This window comes from Bubalus bubalis, chromosome 2, assembly GCF_019923935.1.
Source record: "Bubalus bubalis isolate 160015118507 breed Murrah chromosome 2, NDDB_SH_1, whole genome shotgun sequence".
NCBI lineage: Eukaryota > Metazoa > Chordata > Mammalia > Artiodactyla > Bovidae > Bubalus > Bubalus bubalis.
Genome location: NC_059158.1, coordinates 84,943,300 through 84,962,585, shown reverse-complemented (window position 1 = coordinate 84,962,585; position 19,286 = coordinate 84,943,300). Strand labels below are relative to the sequence as shown.

Genomic DNA, 19,286 nt, shown 5'->3' with positions numbered 1-19,286 from the left:
CATTTGGGGTGGTGGTCATGGGGAGAGAAAACATGGTGTGTGCTTCAATATTCATAATGAAGTAGGAGTGGGAGCTTCCAGAAGAAAGGACCAGCCAAGAAAATAAGTATGACCCAAACTTAGAAATTCGAGAAATTATTTAGAAGGGTCAAAGAAACTAATATTTATTGAGCATCACTGTGCTGCTCCTTCTCACTTAATCCTGTTTATCCTATGAAGAAGGTACTGTCATTCCTACTTTTGAGATGCAAGAACTGAGGTTACAAGAAGTGAAGAAATGTGTCCAAGTTCATATAACCTCAAAATGGAGGTCCCATAGAATCAGAATTGTTATCTGCCTCATATCAAAGCTCTTTCCACCCAACCCTGCCACTCAAAATTGAAGAAATGAGAATGCACAAGTTCTCTGAGGGACCAAAAAAAAAAAAGAGGCAAGAGTCAAAGAAGTCAAGTAGTGTTTAACGCTACAGTGATTTCAGGAATTAGGACTGATAACACGCTGTTGGGTTTGGCAATTAGGAAGACACTGGTGACCTTGGGAAAAGGAATTCCTGTAAAGTGATGAGGCCAGACGCCAAACTGTCAGTGAGGGGGGTGGTGAGGGAATGATGGCCGCAATAGTAAATTTCCCTTCGGAGAAACTTGGCAGTAAAGTAGTAACTCCAGAGTACCACAGGCTGGAGACACCTTTTTGTTTCGTTAGGGAAGATGCAAAAATATTTGTGGACAGTGGTGACAGAGCCACTAGAAATCAATGTTCATTCAGAAAAATAAGGGCATAATTACAAAATGCAGTTATGCAGAAGGAAAAGGAAATCTCTCCCTGGTAAAACTTTACTTAAATGGTAAAAAAAAAAAAAAAAGAAAGAAAGAAAGAAAGGAAAGAGAGCTAAAATTATATAGACTTACTGAAGTGGTATAAAGGACACAAGTATAGAGGTATTTGTGATATCTCTATACAGAGATATAAGTTTGAGTGAGACAGAAAATAGGAAAATGTGTCAGATACCTTTGATCAGTCAAGCAAAAGACAAAAGTATTTGCTGTAAATAAGATGTCTTGAAGTAAATCTGGTGGCCCAACAACTATGGATGAATAAATAAATGACATGGGAGAAAATCTAGACACACACTTTGGTTAGTATCAGAAGGAACAGGATTCACCAAATAAAATCTCATTATAAAGTGAACTTGAGTCCTGAACAACTCTATGTGTGTTCAAAGTTGACAGGTCAGAGGTGTTACAAGCCAACCTTTCTAGGGCTATCACAGTCCACCTTGGAAAATGCATCCTGTTGCAGCCCTAGTTGAAGAGAGACACACTGATTGCACAAACAGCATTAATCTGGCCTCTGTGAGATGCAGTGCTTAATATGTTGCATTGAAACCAAGACAGATAAAATCGTTTGTAGCCACATTCTCTGTCCACCATAAACAGAGTAAATGGCCAGTACATTGCTCTCATAGGCAGAATATAGCAGATTTTGTCCTGATGCCTAAACTCCATCATTTAAAACAGAAGCCCACAGGTAAATCTAAACTTATCAAAGAGGAAAATAAGTTTTGCAGGACTCACATTGTGGACATTAAAAACAAAGCTTGCCTTGAATCAATAGATTTGACAACTCCCTTTGCAAGGACAGGAAAACCCGGCTAATATATCAACCTAGTTATTCAAAGAGATGAGGCAGAATAAGGAAGAGAGGGGGTGGGATCCTGCTGCCTTTTTCTTTTACCCTCAAAAATCTATGACAAATCAACTTCCCTTTATTGATAAAGTATTATCTAACAACTTGGTCAACATCCAAAGTACATACTTGAACAAGATAAGAGGTTAAAAATGACCTTTTTTATCAGTCTTAACACTGAGTTACTTGAATTCTGAAATTCAAATCTAATTTCAAGAAAGGTAAAAAAAAAAAAAAAAAAAGACTTTCTCAGGACGGATGTCATTTATTACTTTTTCTCAGTACTCATGCAATCTGAGGTTAAGATTCTGTTAGCCTGACATTCTAGAAACATCCATGAATTCAAACTTTTCAATAAAGCACTTCTATAGAGGCACATGTTGATTTAGAAAGTGTCCACATGACAGTGAAACAACCAATCAATTCAGCGGGAAAAAAAATCAATCAATTCAATAAAAACATCAAACAGGCTGTTTGCTGTCATGAAGATCAAACTGCTGTTTGACAGAACTTTTACTTTGTAATCAATGGTATTGATGTCCACAAAACAGCCCATGTTCACTGTATGAAAGAGGAACCAAGTTGCTATTTGTGAAGTTATTTCAAGAGCAAAAATGAAAACCTCAACATCAGGCCAGAATTTTAACTTCCATTTTGCAGCTCTTCCCATCATGTGTAATTTCTTTCTTATTAACCTTCTTCAAAAGGAATTAGGTTTTGTGATGGGTGTCATTTATTATGCAGCAAGATATAGCTCAGGTAATGTCATCATATTGAAAAGCATCTTATATGTTTATCTTTAAAAGAAAGGTAGTAGATTTTCACCTTCCTTTCTTTAATGTGCCATTCTTTGTCTTTCTTGGCTGATATCTCTAGAATTTGTAACACATACATCATTATCTAACTGCCAACTGTTTTCAGAGGAGCTGTTGCTTTAAGCTCATTATTTCTTCCAATTGGAGAATCTGCAAAGCCTCTTTCTACCACACACAGCAGTCAGCATGGTACACGTGTACAGAGAACGGTCGAGTTTGTCCTGCAGAGACTCTTTGTACCCAGCTTTGCCCGTGAACAACAGCATGTAATGAGCAGCAAATGCATACTCATGCCTCTTAAAGGTGTAGAGTGAAACCATTAAAAAACACCAAAATAAAGACCGTATTCCATAAATAAGCTGTTAGTACAACCACACAGTTCCACAGGTTTCCTACTTAACCTAAGAGTTTGGGGATTATCATGACTCTGATTAGTTTCCTCAAAACTTCCTTGAAGTCGAGTACAGTTGATTGGGCAGCTGCCTTTCAAGAAGGGTTACATGAACTACACTTTGGGAGATTTCCAACTGAATCTGAGAGTGAATGATGAAAAAACCAACATTCAGATTGGATGGAAAGTAGGTGAAGACTCTATGAATTTTATTAAAGTTCTGTGCAATCATATCCACAGGCACTGAGCTACAATTGGAGAAAAAGATGTGTGTGCCATCACTTCTCTCTAACTCATTATTTAACAACCTAAGTTAACAGACAGAGATGCTTCAGAGTTTCAGAATATGATTTTCAGTTGTTTTTTGTTTGTTTTTTTTAAGACTGAGTGGGGCTTGGAAGTACTGAAAATGTAAAATTTACTATCTGTCCTGATCTCTAGAGTCTGTTTGGGGACATGAGATAATGGGAAGTAGATCTACAAATAACTGCTAGGTAACCAAAATAAAGCGTTTCCCGCCACCTCCTTTTCTTACAACATAGGTCAAAGCAAACATACCTAACACTCCACCATGATCAAACCTGGTCTTGTACATTATGTACTTTTATTGTTTTCATTAAAACAAACAAACAAAAAAGGCAAGAGAATTAGTTATTTCAGTTATAAATCTGAGTTACAGAAACACGAAAGTCATAGTTGCTCCCTTTTCACAATTTTTCCCATGGCTAAAATCAGCAAGGCTTTAATGAGGTCTAAAAGACAAAGACGTATTGTCGCTGGCTCCTGCCATGCTAACACTCAAGTGTACCACCATTAGTGATCCAGCATCATTCTGATCTTTAGGTATTGATAACAATCCTTGGTGATGACATGAGTAGATCAAAATCATCTGTTACCATGAGAAATATGAATCTGTACCCTAGGACTTTACCAAGGCTATTAAGAAAATCTGACATGAAAAAACAAAGGTATAATACCCTAGAGCCATCAGGTGTTAAATATCCCAAAGGACAATCAGAAAACAACTATTTTTAAGCTCCCAGCAGGGCTATAAGCTAATAGTTATATAAATACACTGCAGACCTGAAAGATGGAAGCTGTTCTAAAGTTTCAGAGTTTGTCACAATATACCATTCTATTTTAAAAAATAGACCAGAGGAAGATGCTCTTCTTTCGAAGACATTTCAGTGCTGCTTTACACACAAATTTCTTTGTGGATTCTATTTATCTTCTGGCCAATTCTTTTGAAGTCCAAAAGTAAGGACTGTCCCAATTTCCTAAGTCTCTTACGAAAGAAAGAATAAGCTGTAGTAGCTCAGTCACTAAATGTCATGTTGCTATGAAATTTAAAGGCCATGGACCAACTAAAAGTTATGATTATAGAAAATACCACCAATGAAACATCTCAGTAATGAGCAGCTGAAGGTGTGTTGGAAAAGTCCTTATAAATATGAGGCCATTAAGACAATGCCTATCTTTCATATTTTTAATTAAAAATTTTGCTAATTTTAGATTAGATAATTGTAGATTCACATGCAGTTATAAGAAATAGCATAGACACATACTTTGCCCAGTTTTCCTCACTGGCAACATCTTGCAAAACTATAGTACAAAACCACCATCAGGAAATTAACATTGATACAATCCACCAGTCCTGTCCAGACTTCTCCAGTTTAACTTACACTCATTTATATGTCACTTTATATTTTAAAGATTTCAATATTCCAACATAAGAATTATTTTTATTAAACTTTGTTAAAGTATGTGATGGGTGGGTGCCATTTGGTGCCTGAATTTAAAGTTAACTATCTCCCTTGGTTCTTTGTACGTCTGATCAAATTTAACTTTAAGAACGGATTTGCTGCATAACAGTGATGGTAGTATAGTCCAAGACAAATGTTAAACAAGAAGACATAAAAGCTTGCAAATAACATGGCTTACTTTTCCCCCAAAAACCGGGTGCTTTGAAGAAAACTAAAATAATCTTTAGGCTCACTCCTAAAGGGTTGACTTGTCATTATTTTACTGAGTGCCCTTTGGGTATATAGTTCTATATGAGTGAAAGGAAAGAGTTTTACAGTTAGAGACAAAAGTGGAGGGCCCAAAGTCCTGAATTCTTGGCTGAATCCTATTGGAAACCTCCTGAATATAATCCCCAAATGGCAACTTTGATATTCTCTCCATTTTCAATATAGGGGACTGAAATGCAAAAGTAAGTAGTCAAGAAACACCTGGAATAACAGGCAAATTTGGCCTTAAAGTACAGAATGAAGAGGGCAAAGGCTAGGAGAATTTTGCCAAGAGAATGCACTGGTCATAGGAGACACCCTCTTCCAACAACACAAGAGAACATTCTACACATGGACATCACCAGATGGCTAATACCGAAATCAGAATGACTATATTCTTTGCAGCCAAAGATAGAGAAGCTCTATACAGTCAGCAAAAACAATACTGGGAGCCGACTAGGGCTCAGATCATGAACTCCTTATTGCCAAATGCAGACTTAAATTGAAGAAAGTAGGGAAAACCACGAGCCCATTCAGGTATGACCTGAATCAAATCCCTTCTGATTATACAGTGGAAGTAGCAAATAGATTTAAGGGACTAGATCTGATAAAGTGTCTGATGAACTATGGGCAGAGGTTCGTGACATTGTACAGGAGACAGGGATCAAGACCATCCCCAAAAAAATAAATGCAAAAAAAGCAAAATGGCTGTCTGAGGAGGCCTTACAAATAGCTGTGAAAAGGAGAGAAGCAAAAAGTAAAGGAGAGAAGGAAAGGTATACCCATCTGAATGCAGAGTTCCAAAAAATAGCAAGGAGAGATAAAGCCTTCCTCAGTGATCAATGCAAAGAAATAGAGAAAAACAATAGAATGGGAAAAACTAGAGATCTCTTCAAGAAAATTACAGATACCAAGGGAACATTTCATGCAAAGATGGGCACAATAAAGGACAGAAATGGTATGGACCTAACAGAAGCAGAAGATATTAAGAAGAGGTGGCAAGAATACACAGAAGAATTTTTCAAAAAAGATCTTCATGACCCAGATAAGCACGATGGTGTGATCACTCACCTAGAGCCAGACATCCTGGAATGTGAAGTCAAGTGGGCCTTAGGAAGCATCACTATGAACAAAGCTAGTGGAGGTGATGGAATTCCAGTTGAGTTATTTCATATCCTAAAAGATGATGCTGTGAAAGTGCTGCACTCAATATGCCAGCAAATTTGGAAAACTCAGCAGTGGCCACAGGACTGGAAAAGGTCAGTTTTCATTCCAATCCCAAAGAAAGGCAATGCCAAAGAATGCTCAAACTACCGCACAATTGCACTCATCTCACATGCTAGTAAAGTAATGCTCAAAATTCTCCGAGCCAGGCTTCAGCAATATGTGAACCGTGAACTTCCAGATGTTCAAGCTGGTTTTAGAAAAACCAGAGGAACCAGAAAAAGCAGAGGAACCAGAGATCAAATTGCCAACATCCGTTGGATCATTGAAAAAGCAAGAGAGTTCCAGAAAAACATCTATTTCTGGTTTATTGACTATGCCAAAGCCTTTGACTGTGTGGATCACAACAAACTGTGGAAAATTTTGAAGGAGATGGGCATACCAGACCACCTGACCTGCCTCTTGAGAAACCTGTATGCAGGTCAGGAAGCAACACTTAGAACTGGACATGGAACAACAGACTGGTTCCAAATCGGGAAAGGAGTACGTCAAGGCTGTATACTCTCACCCTATTTATTTATTTTATATGCAGAGTACATCATGAGAAACACTGGGCTGGATGAAGCACAAGGTGGAATCAAGACTTCTGGGAGAAATATCAATAACCTCAGATATGCAGATGACACCACCCACATGGCAGAAAAAAGAACTAAAGAACCTCTTGATGAAAGTGAAAGGGGAGAGTGAAAAAGTTGGCTTAAAGCTCAACATTCAGAAAACTAAGATCATGGAATCCAGTGCCATCACTTCATGGCAAATAGATGGGGAAACAGTGACAGACTTTATTTTGGGAGGCTCCAAAATCACTGCAGATGGTGACTGCAGCCATGAAATTAAAAGACGCTTACTCCTTGGAAGGAAAGTTATGACCAACTAGACAGCATATTAAAAGGCAGAGACATTACTTTGCCAACAAAGGTCCGTCTCGTCAACCCTATGCTTTTTCCAGTAGTCATGTATGGATGTGAGAGTTGAACTATAAAGAAAGCTGAGCATCAAAGAATTGATGTTTTTGAACTGTGGTATTGGAGAAGACTCTTGAGAGTCCCTTGGACTGAAAGGGGAGCCAACCAGTCCATCCTAAAGGAGAAGATCAGTCCTGGGTATTAACTGGAAGGACTGATGTTTTAGCCAAAATTCCAATACTTTGGCCAGCTGATGTGAAGAACTGATTCATTTGAAAAGACCCTGATGCTGGGAAAGTTTGAAGGTGGGAGGAGAAGGGGACAACAAAGGATGAGATGGTTGGATGGCATCACCGACTCAATGGACATGAATTTGGGTAAACTCTGGGAGTTGGTGATGGACAGGGAGGCCTGGCGTGCTGCAGTCCACGGAGTTGCAAAGAGTCGGTTACAACTGAGTGACTGAACTGAACTGTTTCTCCACTTGTGAGTTAAAAACTGTGCAGTGTAATAAAGCAGAAAGTATTGACACAGTAAAATTGAAAAAAAAAATCATTCAGTTTTTTTCCTCTGCTTTTAGAGTATTTGGGGCTTCCCTGGTGGCTCAGATGGTAAAGAATCCACCTGCAATGCAGGAGACCTGGGTTCGATCCCTGGGTCGGGAAGATCTCCTGAAGAAGGGAATGGCTACCCACTCTAGTATTCTGGCCTGGAGAATTCCATGAACAGAGGAGCCGGGCCAGCTACAGTCCACGGGGTTGCAAAGAGTCGGATATGACTGAGCTACTTTTACTTTCACTTTAGAACATTGTGTTCTCAGTCGTAACAGTAGCATAATCTAACATTGATGTATTCACTATATACCATGTTCTGTGTTTAGCCTGGTTTATGCACTACCTACTTTCATTACTACCACACCCCAAAGTAATCAAAGAATTGGAGACTTGTCATTTCCCCCATTTCACAGATGACAAAACAGAGGCCTGGATCATTTAACTTACTGAAGGTCATGCAACTGGTAATTGGCAAAGCGGGGTTTTGAATTCGTTTCTTACCACAATGTTCATAACTTGCTCTTACCCATTACATTATAATGCTTTCCCTTCTATTGTCCATGTGTTCTCTCCTACATTGGGTCAAAAGAAAAAAATAACTTCCAGGAGCTATTGTGTTTTGACAACAGTCACTGAGATTTCTCTGCATTGTCGAAGTACTACACAATGATCTGAAATAACAAATACTACAAGAAGAAATGCCCCTCATCCATTCCACTTCTACCCGAACAGGAAGACTAAAGCAAAACAAACAACAACAAAAACATGAAAATTAACTTTCTCAAGAGTAACTCTGATAATTCACAATTTTAGAGCAAAGTAGCAGTTAGGACTTCCTTGGTGGTTCAGCAGTAACGAATCCATCTGCCAATGCAGGAGACACAAGAGATATAGGATCAATCCCTGGGTCAGGAAGATCCCCTGGAGAAGAAAATGGCAACCCACTCCAGTATTCTTGCCTAGGAAATCCCATAGACAGAGAAGCCTGGCAGGCTACAGTCCATGGAGTCCCAAGAGTTGGACACAACTCAGTACTAAACAACAACAGTTACAGTACTAGTTTGAAAAAAAGAAAAACCTAGTGGGTAGTAAGTCATTTGCTCATCACTTGATAACCAGCAGCAAGAGGGAAAGTAGAGTCTTTTCCCAGGAAAAGACCAGAGGGTAACTAAATAGTAGGCACATGTATATCCTATGCTTTAATCCAGAAGCACTGAATTTATGAGTTCTCAGAGGCCTTTTAAAAGGTGGAAGAAGAATCCAGGGCTGGTTTCAGAGGACACTGTGCAAAGAACAAAGTCCTGGAAGGCATCAAATCAAGGGATCCCACCCCTGTAAGAGGTGGTAATAAGTCTCAGGAGATGCCCGCAGCACCAAATGGATCTCTCAGGGCACATACATAAAATACCTTCATTCCTAAAGGCATCAATATTTCTGCCTAAAGAGCCTTCATTATAAAAGAAAGTAAGCAAGTACACTTCTGTCAGACTCACAGACTGGCTGCCTGCAGCCTGCAATCCTGAGAACGAGGAGTCCGTTCAGCGCACACTGTTTGATGAGTAACTCAGCAGCAAACTGAACCTTGTGGCGGAGCCTGCTGGTGTGCACGCCCCATCGTACAGAGAGACAGATGGAGGTGATGAGCTGGGGATGGCTTCCAGTGCAGATGGGGTGTGGGAAAGGTGGCTTGTTAATAACACTGCTGCTCTAAGCAACTTGCTGTCAGCAGTCAAAGTTTCAGGATCATGGACTTGTGGCTTCTTGAAAATTGCTGCAGGGCTGACATAATTCCTAGTGTAATTCCTGATGTAGTTCCATAAAAAAAAAAAGAAAAGTCTCATAACACTCCAAAGGGCTATAGTAAGGCCAGTGATATGAAGTGACTGACATTTGATGAAATCTTCTAGTCTTGCAGTATTCACAACTGTTCAAGATTTTTAGAGTTGATATTCATGTTAACCACACCTTTATTTATTTATTTATTTTTGTAGCAAAAGCAAACAATCAACCCCAAACCACTTTCTTTTTTGAGATCTTTTTGTAAAAGGATTGTCAATGCATGCTACATCGATGTGAGAACAATCAAGTATGTGGCTCACTATAGAAAGAGTTCATTTTCAGACAAGGTATCAGGCCAGAGCACTGAAATTTCTGCAATGGGTCAGGTGATCTTTACTAAAAATATGATTAATGCAAAACCAAATAGGAAGATTAATTTGAGCATTGTTGGAATTTGACAATGTAATTACACACTAGGTTTTTTCCTCTCACACTAACACAAATTATCATAAAATGATGATTTTCTTTTCTTTTCAAAAGCTACAAATCCTAATAAACATTATAAATGTATTCCTGGGATAAGCCATATTGAATAAATGTCCTACTGAGACATTTCTTTCTAAGTTCAGAATTGACACTATATGACAACAAGTCTTAACTAATTTATTGATCCTACAAAACAGACAAAGTTTAATCATTCAACATGGAGCTTTGTCAAAAATTAGAGGCTGATATGCAGATATTGATAAATTATAAAATGCATTTCATAGTTTCCCTTTTTCTAACACCACTTTCTTTCTACCACTGTAAACTCTAACAGATGGATAATGCAAAGAGTGCTGGATGGGGCTCCACTTACATCCCTAATAGGAAAACCCTAGTTTCTCAGAGGTTGATGCTAGGTAAAAACAATGATAAACCTTGTATTTTTGGTGAAGTGTTCATATAGGCCAGCCACACATTAACACTGAAACATAGTTTTCTTACCCAATGAGTCAGTCTTTTGAAAATACTATTGTATTATCTAAACCTGTCATCATTATGCTGTTTTTTAAAAAATGATTAAGAAGAAAATGTAGAGTCCAAAATTCACAGAGAAAAATGCTATCAATTCAACTAGATAGTTGAATGTGAACTAAATCATGAGATGAAATTAAAAGCCACAATATATACGAATGGACATTCGCTTACTTGAAAACCATCTTAGCCCAGAGAATGTTAGCTCTAGTAGACCCAGAAGAACATGGCTGCTGCTAAAGCTAGAGAAGACAGACATCTACCTGATTTGATTGCTGTAAACATATTTTATTTCCTACCTTCCTTGATCCCTATTATAATCAACAGACATGATTCAGTTTAAATGGGTTCTGGACTCTGAGTTTCAGACCCTCTTCTATCACATAATGTACATATCTAATGAGTTTTTCAAGCTCCAGGAGTTTCAGTAAATCATATTTACATAGTTTTGGGGATCACTGGGAGAGCAAAGTGAGATAATAGATACCACACACCTTTGATATCCATAAAGAACTATGTATATAAAGATTGCTTATTATAATTAATATCAAGATTTAGGATTAAAGCATTTGACCCAGTAAAAGGCTATTCTGTGCATAAATATGCATGATAGTAGTAACTCTTCATTTGGTTAGTATCAATGGCGGTAATTCATTAGAATCTGTAGGAATGATGCCATCTGATTAAACTAATGCTGGCTGAACACATCCTATGTACTGGGTTTTATGGGAGGCCAGTTAACTTACACCCTGGAGAAGGAAATGGCAGCCCACTTCAGTATTCTTGCCTGGAAAATCCCATGCATGGAGGAGCCTGGTGTAGGTTAAAGTCCATGGGGTCACAAAGAGTGGGACACGACTGAGCAACTTCACTTTCATTTTCAGTTAACTTATAGATGGCACTTATCCCAAACTAGTACCATCAACCCCAACTTACAGATCAAAATACCAAGGTTCTGAGAGGCTCAGTGTTTGCTCAAGGCTACCTAACTCTTAGATTATAACAGAAATTTTCTATAGCTAGAAGCATCACCAGAAAGAAAGAAAATTATACTGGATACCTAAAAAGCCAAGTTACATGTTCCAATCAGTTTGAGTACTAAGGTGACAATGAAACTGAATATTTTAAAACTGGTTCTTTTTTGCATTAAGTGTAGGACATAAGAGAGAAATATTGCTTCCATCCCTGTCTCTCCCTAAAAATCAATGTTGTTACACAAAGCCACCTACTATGAACTAGCTGGGGATAACCAGAGGGGGGTAAAACTCTATAGACTGTAGTCATGCTGTATCCTAGATAACTGTTGGGAGTGGTTGCAGCCAGAGTTTGTGGGGTCTATGTGAAATGCTTCAGAAGCAAAGGACCAGCAATCACAAGTTTAAAAAAAAAAAAAACAAACTTAAATAAACATGACCTATTAGGGCATTTTATCAAGCTGTAAGATAAATAGACTCCTCTTTTCAAAGAAAAAAATGTTGATACATTTTTCTCTTTCACTTAATCTCTGATTGCCTTTCAGGTGATGGGGGGAAGGGATGAAGTTGGAAGTGAGAGCAAAGTGATGAAGGAAAGCAGCCGGAGTCTGTCTCTCAGACATTGCTGCTAATCTGCTCCCTGCTGCCAGCCCTGTCACTCGGCAGTCTCCTAGGGGCTGAGCAAGTATTACAGAGAACCAGGAAAGGGAGCCGCGGAGGGGAAAAGGAGAAGAGAGAGGGAAGAAATGGACATGGCTGGGGGAAAAGGAAGCACTAAAATCTTGTTTATAATAGACAAACGTGTACTTCCCCAAAGCCCTTAGTCAAGTTTCCGTTCAGTGTCAATCTCTTTTCATGTGTTAATGTAGATAGATACCTATTTACCTACCTACCTACCTTCCAACTGGCTATGCATTTATAAATTATAAGTGACTTCTCATGGAGAGCATTTGAGTTTATTTTTTAATTCATATTTCAGCATTTCATCCACAACTAGCTAGGTATACATACATAAATAGGGTCACATACTCTAGATGATAAATGAATCAGATAAATCTACTTATAAATAGTTATTGATTTGCTGCTCTTGGCAATATTGCCACTATTGCCACTTCACACAGTAGACCCAGATGATCTATTTTGCTTCGGGACCTTCAGTTTGGCTGTAAGACAATGAAAATGATGTGTTGCTAGAAGGTAGCCCGTTAGGTTTTTGTCCTAAAGACGCTGAAAAATAGGAGATGAACAAGTAGGTGAGCTAGAATCATTCTCGTTTGCTCATTCCCAGTTAATCTGCAAGACTCTTTGCTGGGATAAATCATCTGACAGGAGTCTTTACTATGGAAGAACAGCCCAGCAGGTAATACACACAGTCAGTAAGCTGCCAGCTTGTTGACAGCCGGTGTGGTGGATTTCATACTCTATGGGGATGTCAGCTTCTAGGGAGTTCAAACAGAAGCCCTAGTGAAGACAAACTCCAAGACAGTAATTTTGCCTGTCAGGAATGCATGCCAGCCAGATTTAGCAGTGGCCTGACATGTCCAGACTCTAAAGAATATTTTGAAAGGACAGGAAAATCACCTAGGATCCCTTTGCTAGCCATTCCCAGCCATCAGAAACCACAGCCTTAAATTCAAGAAGGTCTCAGTAGGAGAACCAAGGGTCATAGGAAGAGATATTTCCATGTGGCAGGGGCAGACGGTCTACCTGGAACTCCACTCACTTCCAGAGTGCTGTCTTCATTTTAAATCAGAATCCTTCTATCCTCAGAGTGCTTCTTATGGCAGGTAAATCCACTGCACTGCACCTCACAACACCTTCCACTGTGTATTTTTATATCATGTATAGGTTTCTAGAATTAAAAAAAAAAAAAAAAAAGGCTAGCAATGAATAAGAAAAGTCTTCTCAATAAGACAGATTTTTTTCCCTGCATGAAAGCCTATGTTTATGTCACAAATACACAATATATTTTTACTTTCCCTCAGTGCCTGGATCTTATTAGAGAGAAAAGCGGAAGGCATTTAAATTGTTTAATTATAAAAAGCAGTTACTAATCAAAAATGTGAAGGATCTCACTCTAGAGTTACTACTGACTTGAAATTTCTACTTTACAATGATTAACAAATAAGAATACTTCTTCAAACAGCATTAACTTGGATTTCTTTTCCTTCATAAAGAGAAATGTCAAATGGATGGCAACTTAGCAGATTGTCCTAGACTCTTAATATAGACTATCTGCCTTAGTCAAATCAACCAAGCTTTGTGAATATGATCCATGTACTTAAACAGGGAGATAATTTTCTAACAGAAACTGCAACATATTGCCTGCAATTCTTATAAGGCATTGATGATATATCTATAAAGGGATTTTTTTTATAAGTTGATTTCAGGTAGATCGAAAAATCATAGGCAGAAGATAGATTAGTTAGATTGATAAAGATACTAAGTAGATATTGATTAAGATATAGAAAAAACTAGATATAAAGTGATAAATATTCCTCACATTTTACTCTTATGTGCCATTAGCACATAAAGGTCCTATATTTGAATCTGGAACCAGCAAGTGAGAATGTTCTTAACCTCAGCCCTAAACACCAGTATTTCATACTCATCTTTGAACTACCCACCCTGGCTTGCCTTATGAGGCATCAGCAATATCATATATTCTCATTCTAATCTGGCCTTGTTTAGAATCAGAACTCCCTGGAGGATAATAAGCAATTGCCCTAAGATGATGGTGGGGGTACGGGTTCGGGTATAGGGCCCAGGGGGATGTGGGGAGGGAGGAAGACAAGGCAAAAATATCTCAGTGCTCCAGGAATTCCATCAAGTGGCCCTACTTCAGGGCAGAGGTATGCTAATCTTGATCCTACCTGAACAACAACTCCTAAACTGTTCTATTTGCTCAGCACTACCTTTGCATTTACTTAGTATCAATATTTTATTCATATATTTATTTTTAATGATTGTTCCATTGTTCTTTAGTTGTATGGAGTCAGTCTTCGCTTGTAAACTCTTACAGGTAAGAGAATATGTTAGTCTCACCCTAACTGACCCCCATCCCATCTTTCAATTCTGAATGTAAAGAATAAGCACTTAATCATACTGTTTATTTATGGGTTTAGTAAAACACTTTACTATCATTTTGAAGCATATAATATTCTTCTACCTTATGTAAGTTCCTATGCTGTACAGCTCTATTTATTTATCTACAGGGTTATAAACCCTTCCAGAAATAAAATGTTTAGTAAGATATCTGATAATAGCAAGGTCCCAATATATATTAATTAGCCTTTTGAGACAGTATCCAGAAGGGTAGGTTCAGAGGCTTCAGGTTCTATCATCCTCACATTAAAAGCTCCACTATAACGCTTTGCTGTTTGTGCGTAGACAAGTCACTTGGTACATCTACAGGTAATATTACATTCTCCATAGCTTTTGACACGGACTAATTCATGTGAAACACTTAATACGGTTCTGGTTGTATGACACAAACTTTAAAAAAAAAATACTATCATCCCAATAGTTTGTGTCAGGCCATTTAATATTGACTCTCCTTCTGGAGGGGAAAAGGCAATGGCACCCCACTCCAGTACTGTTGCCCGGAAAATCCCATGGATGGAGGAGCCTGGTAGGCTGTAGTCCATGGGGTCGCTTAGAGTCAGACACGACTGAGCGACTTCACTTTCACTTTCTACTTTCATGCATTGGAGAAGGAAATGGCAACCCACTCCAGTGTTCTTGCCTGGAGAATCCCAGGGACGGAGAAGCCTGGTAGGCTGCAGTCCATGGGGTCGCACAGAGTCGGACACGACTGAAGCGACTTGGCAGCAGGCAGCTCCTTCTGGAGACTTCTGGAACTTTTTCAGTTACAACCTAGGCTTTTTTCTCTCCTGTTTCTGTGTCCATCCAATCTGATTCTTCTGCACACATTTCTCTTTCTCCCCTTGATCCTTTAAATGTGGAGATTCTCTAAATTTCTGATCTCAAAACATTTTTTTCCCCTCAATACCTTCTAGATTTAGACCACTTCTTGCACTCTTAAAGGCTGCATTTCTACATCATCATGTATAACCCTGCTTCATATATCTCAGAGGGAAAAAAAAGCTTTAGGTCAGAAATACCTCCATCTTTTGCTTTCAATCTTTCCCAGCATCAGGGTCTTTTTTAATGAGTTAGCTCTTCACATCAGGTGGCCAGAAGTATCGGAAGGCAAAGGGAGAAGAGGGTAGCAGAGGATGAGGTGGTAAGATAGCATCATGGACTCAATGGAGATGAATTTGTGCAAACTCTGGGAGATAGAAAAGGACAGGGAAGCCTGGCAGGTTACAGTCTATGGGCTCACAAAGAGTCAAACACAACTTAGTGAATGAACACCACCACCAGCACCCTCCCCCTATCAATCTCTAAGCCCACCTGCATCTGCCCTGTCCTTATTTTAACACTCCTGTACAACATAGGTATGTATCTTTCCTATAAAAAAACAAAGACCCATTCCTCCACCTTTACAGATCTCATCAGTTTCAGCCTTCTCCAGGGCTTTGTACATCTGTTTTCATCTCCTGTTCTATTTAATCTTTCCCTTTCTACCAAATTTTTTCCCTAGGCGTTGAAATATGTTTTATGGTTCTTCCATTTAAAACAAAATACAACAAGCAGCTTCCCTTTTCTCTACATCTCCTTCCAGCACATGCTTTATATATATATATATATATATATGGTTTTTGTTTTTTTTTCTCTTTTAAAATTAAACTTCTGGAAGGCATTGCCTGTTTGCGTTTCCTCCACTTCCTCATCTCCCATTCACTCTTCAGCTCAATCCAGCCTGACTTTGGATCCCATAGACCAAAACAAACTTCATTTAGGTCACCTGTGATACCCATGATGCTATCTAATGGACACTGGTCTGCACTTATCTTTCCTGACTTATTAGAAACATAAGTAAAATACTGGCCTACATAGCTTGTTTCCACGACACTGGACTCTCTTGGCTCATCTCAGACTCTTCTACATAATTTTAACTCCACTTTGACTAGTGTCACCTTACCTTCTACCCTATCTGTAAATGTTGATGTGCCTCAAGTGTGGGCTCAGATCTGTCTCCTCACTCTTCTACCTTGTCCCAGCAATATCATCAACTGGTATGTCTTTAAATACCTTCTGTGTGCTAGATATTTCTGTATCTCTGTAACTGCCTACACCTTGTATTCTGAGCTCAAAAAACTGCATAAGCCATCTACACATTATCTCCAGTCAGAATTATTATAGGTACCTTAAACTTACATTTTCAAAAACTGGGCTCTATTTTTAAGTTTTTCCAGCCTAGGACGATGGCATTCCCATCTACTCAATTATTCTCGAAAGAAATCCACTTTCATACCTCCTTCTCTCTTACTTTCTATCTATGATTCATCACCAAGTCTCCCAACTCTACCTCTACTTCTCCTTTACACAACTACCATCCAATCCAATCCCTGTCATCTCTCACTGGTATTATTTTTTTTCTTTATAGTTTTTGGTGATGCCGCCACAGCTTGTGGGATCTTAGTTATCAACCAGGAATTGAACCTGGGCCCTCCGCAGTAACAACGCAGAGTCCTAACAACTGGAATACCAGACAATTTCCTCTCACTGGTATTACTGATATAAGCTCTTAATTAAACCATCTCCTTTTTTGATCTCCATTATCTACCTCACCTTTGAGAAAGCACACACACACACACACAATACAAATCTTAAAAGTCATCTATAATTTGCCACTATCTTAAATCCTAAAATCCTTAGCATGGTCTAAAAAGCCTTGTATGATCTAGTCTTTCACTCCCTTTACAATTTCATCTCCGAGTTTATCTCCCTTTTATTCTCTAACCTTCAGCTCCTCTCAGATTCTCTGAGTTCCATGAATACTTACAACTTTCTCTTAGCTCAGCATTTCCATACATGCTGTTCCTTCTGCCTGAACTATATATCCAGCATCCTTAGCCCAGGTAAGTCTCTTTTTCTTCAGGTTTCTATATAAACATCTTCAGAAAAATCTTTCAATTTCCCATAATTAAAGTCAGATCTCTGCTATAATGCCTAATTCTATCATTAACTTTTTCTTCATAGAACCAGCAACCATTGAAATTATATGTCAGTTTGTACAATATCTGTCTTCCATGGTAAGATCCATGGAGACAGAGACCATGTCTATTTGTTTACCACCATTTCTGTAATGCAGAATTAGGCAGGTAGTGGGTACTCAATGTATGTTTTGATTGAATGACTATTCAAATGTCTAGAATCTCTGTCTAGCCTTAATCCCACTTCTGAAAATCAAATCTTCATTTCCAAATGCCTACTTGACATATCCACAGAAATAAAAACACCTTAACTTAGCAAGTTAGCAAACAAACATATCATCTGTCCCCTCTCAACCTGCTCCCTGCATTCCCTATCTTTGTTATTGGCATTCATCACCTTCTTCCATTTTGAAATCTGCAAGTCATTTTTATTTCCTCTCTTTCTCTCTTGATAGCCATTTAATTGCCCAAGTCATTCACTTCTTCCTCTGTGGCATTTCTGAGATTTCTCCTTCTACTTTCATTTCTACTGCTAACTTTCCATTCAGGCCTTTACCATCATTCTCTTAGACTCACTGAATGGCCTTTCTGCTTCCAGTATTTCATTTAGTCACTTCACTTTCTACATTGGAAAGACTGAGATAGCATAATGGTTAAGGAACACAGATTCTGAAGACATTATGCCTGGACAAAAATCTGGCTCTGTTTTTTCCTAACTCTACCATTATCAAATTGCTTAACCTTCCTGTGTCTCATTGTAAAAGGAGGCTAATAATATTAACTGCATAAGGAACTATGGTGAGGGTTAACTGAGTTAACATACATTACACATGCTCAATCTTGATTCCAGCTTGTGCTTCCTCCAGCCCAGCATTTCTCATGATGTACTCTGCATATAAGTTAAATAAGCAGGGTGACAATATACAGCCTTGACATACTTCTTTTCCGATTTGGAACCAGTCCGTTGTTCCATGTCCAGTTCGAACTGTTGCTTCCTGACCTACATACAGGTTTCTCAAGAGGGAGGTCAGGTGGTCTGGTATTCCCATCTCTTTCAGAATTTTCCAGTTTACTGTGATCCACACAGTCAAAGGCTTTGGCATAGTCAATAGCGCAGAAATAGATGTTTTTCCGGAACACTCTTGCTTTTTCGATGATCCAGTGGATGTTGGCTATTTGATCTCTGGTTCCTCTGCTTTTTCTGGTTCCTCTGGTTTTTCTAAAACCAGCTTGAACATCTGGAAGTTCACGGTTCACATATTGCTGAAGCCTGGCTCGGAGAATTTTGAGCATTACTTTACTAGCGTGTGAAATGAGTGCAATTGTGTGGTAGTTTGAGCATTCTTTGGCATTGCCTTTCTTTGGGATTGGAATGAAAACTGACCTTTTCCAGTCCTGCGGCCACTGCTGAATTTTCCAAATTTGACTGAACTAACACATGCCCATCAATACCTGACACTTACTACTGCGAAGTCACTTCAGTCCTGTCTGACTCTAAGCGACCCCATAGACGGCAGCCCACCAGGCTCCCCCATCCCTGGGATTCTCCAGGCAAGAACACTGGAGTGGGTTGCCATTTCCTTCTCCAACGCATGAAAGTGAAGTCACTCAGTCGTGTCCGACCCTCAGCGACCCCATGGACTGCAGCCTTCCAGGCTCTTCCGTCCATGGGATTTTCCAGGCAAGAGTACTGGAGTGGGGTGCCACTGCCTTCTCAACACTTACTAAGCACTCCATAAATGCTAGCTGCTGCTGCTAAGTCACTTCTGTCGTGTCCAACTCTGTGCGACCCCACAGACGGCAGCCCACCAGGCTCCTCCATTCCTGGGATTCTCCAGGCAAGAACACTGGAGTGCTATCTTACTGTTA

General features: G+C 39.1%; 1 long non-coding RNA gene across 6 annotated transcripts in view; it reads right to left on the bottom strand.

Annotated features, from left to right (window-relative positions):
• Positions 1–12,295: 12,295 nt before the first annotated feature.
• The window catches only part of LOC112582017, a 57,182-nt gene continuing 50,191 nt past the window's right edge, over positions 12,296–19,286 (bottom strand). For all 6 annotated transcript variants that reach the window (XR_006547711.2, XR_006640460.1, XR_003106623.3 and 3 more), the window contains 2 exons: positions 13,079–13,207; positions 12,296–12,582 (listed from right to left, as the gene is read on the bottom strand). This is a non-coding gene — a long non-coding RNA (uncharacterized LOC112582017). The remainder of the gene's footprint in view (positions 12,583–13,078; positions 13,208–19,286) is intronic.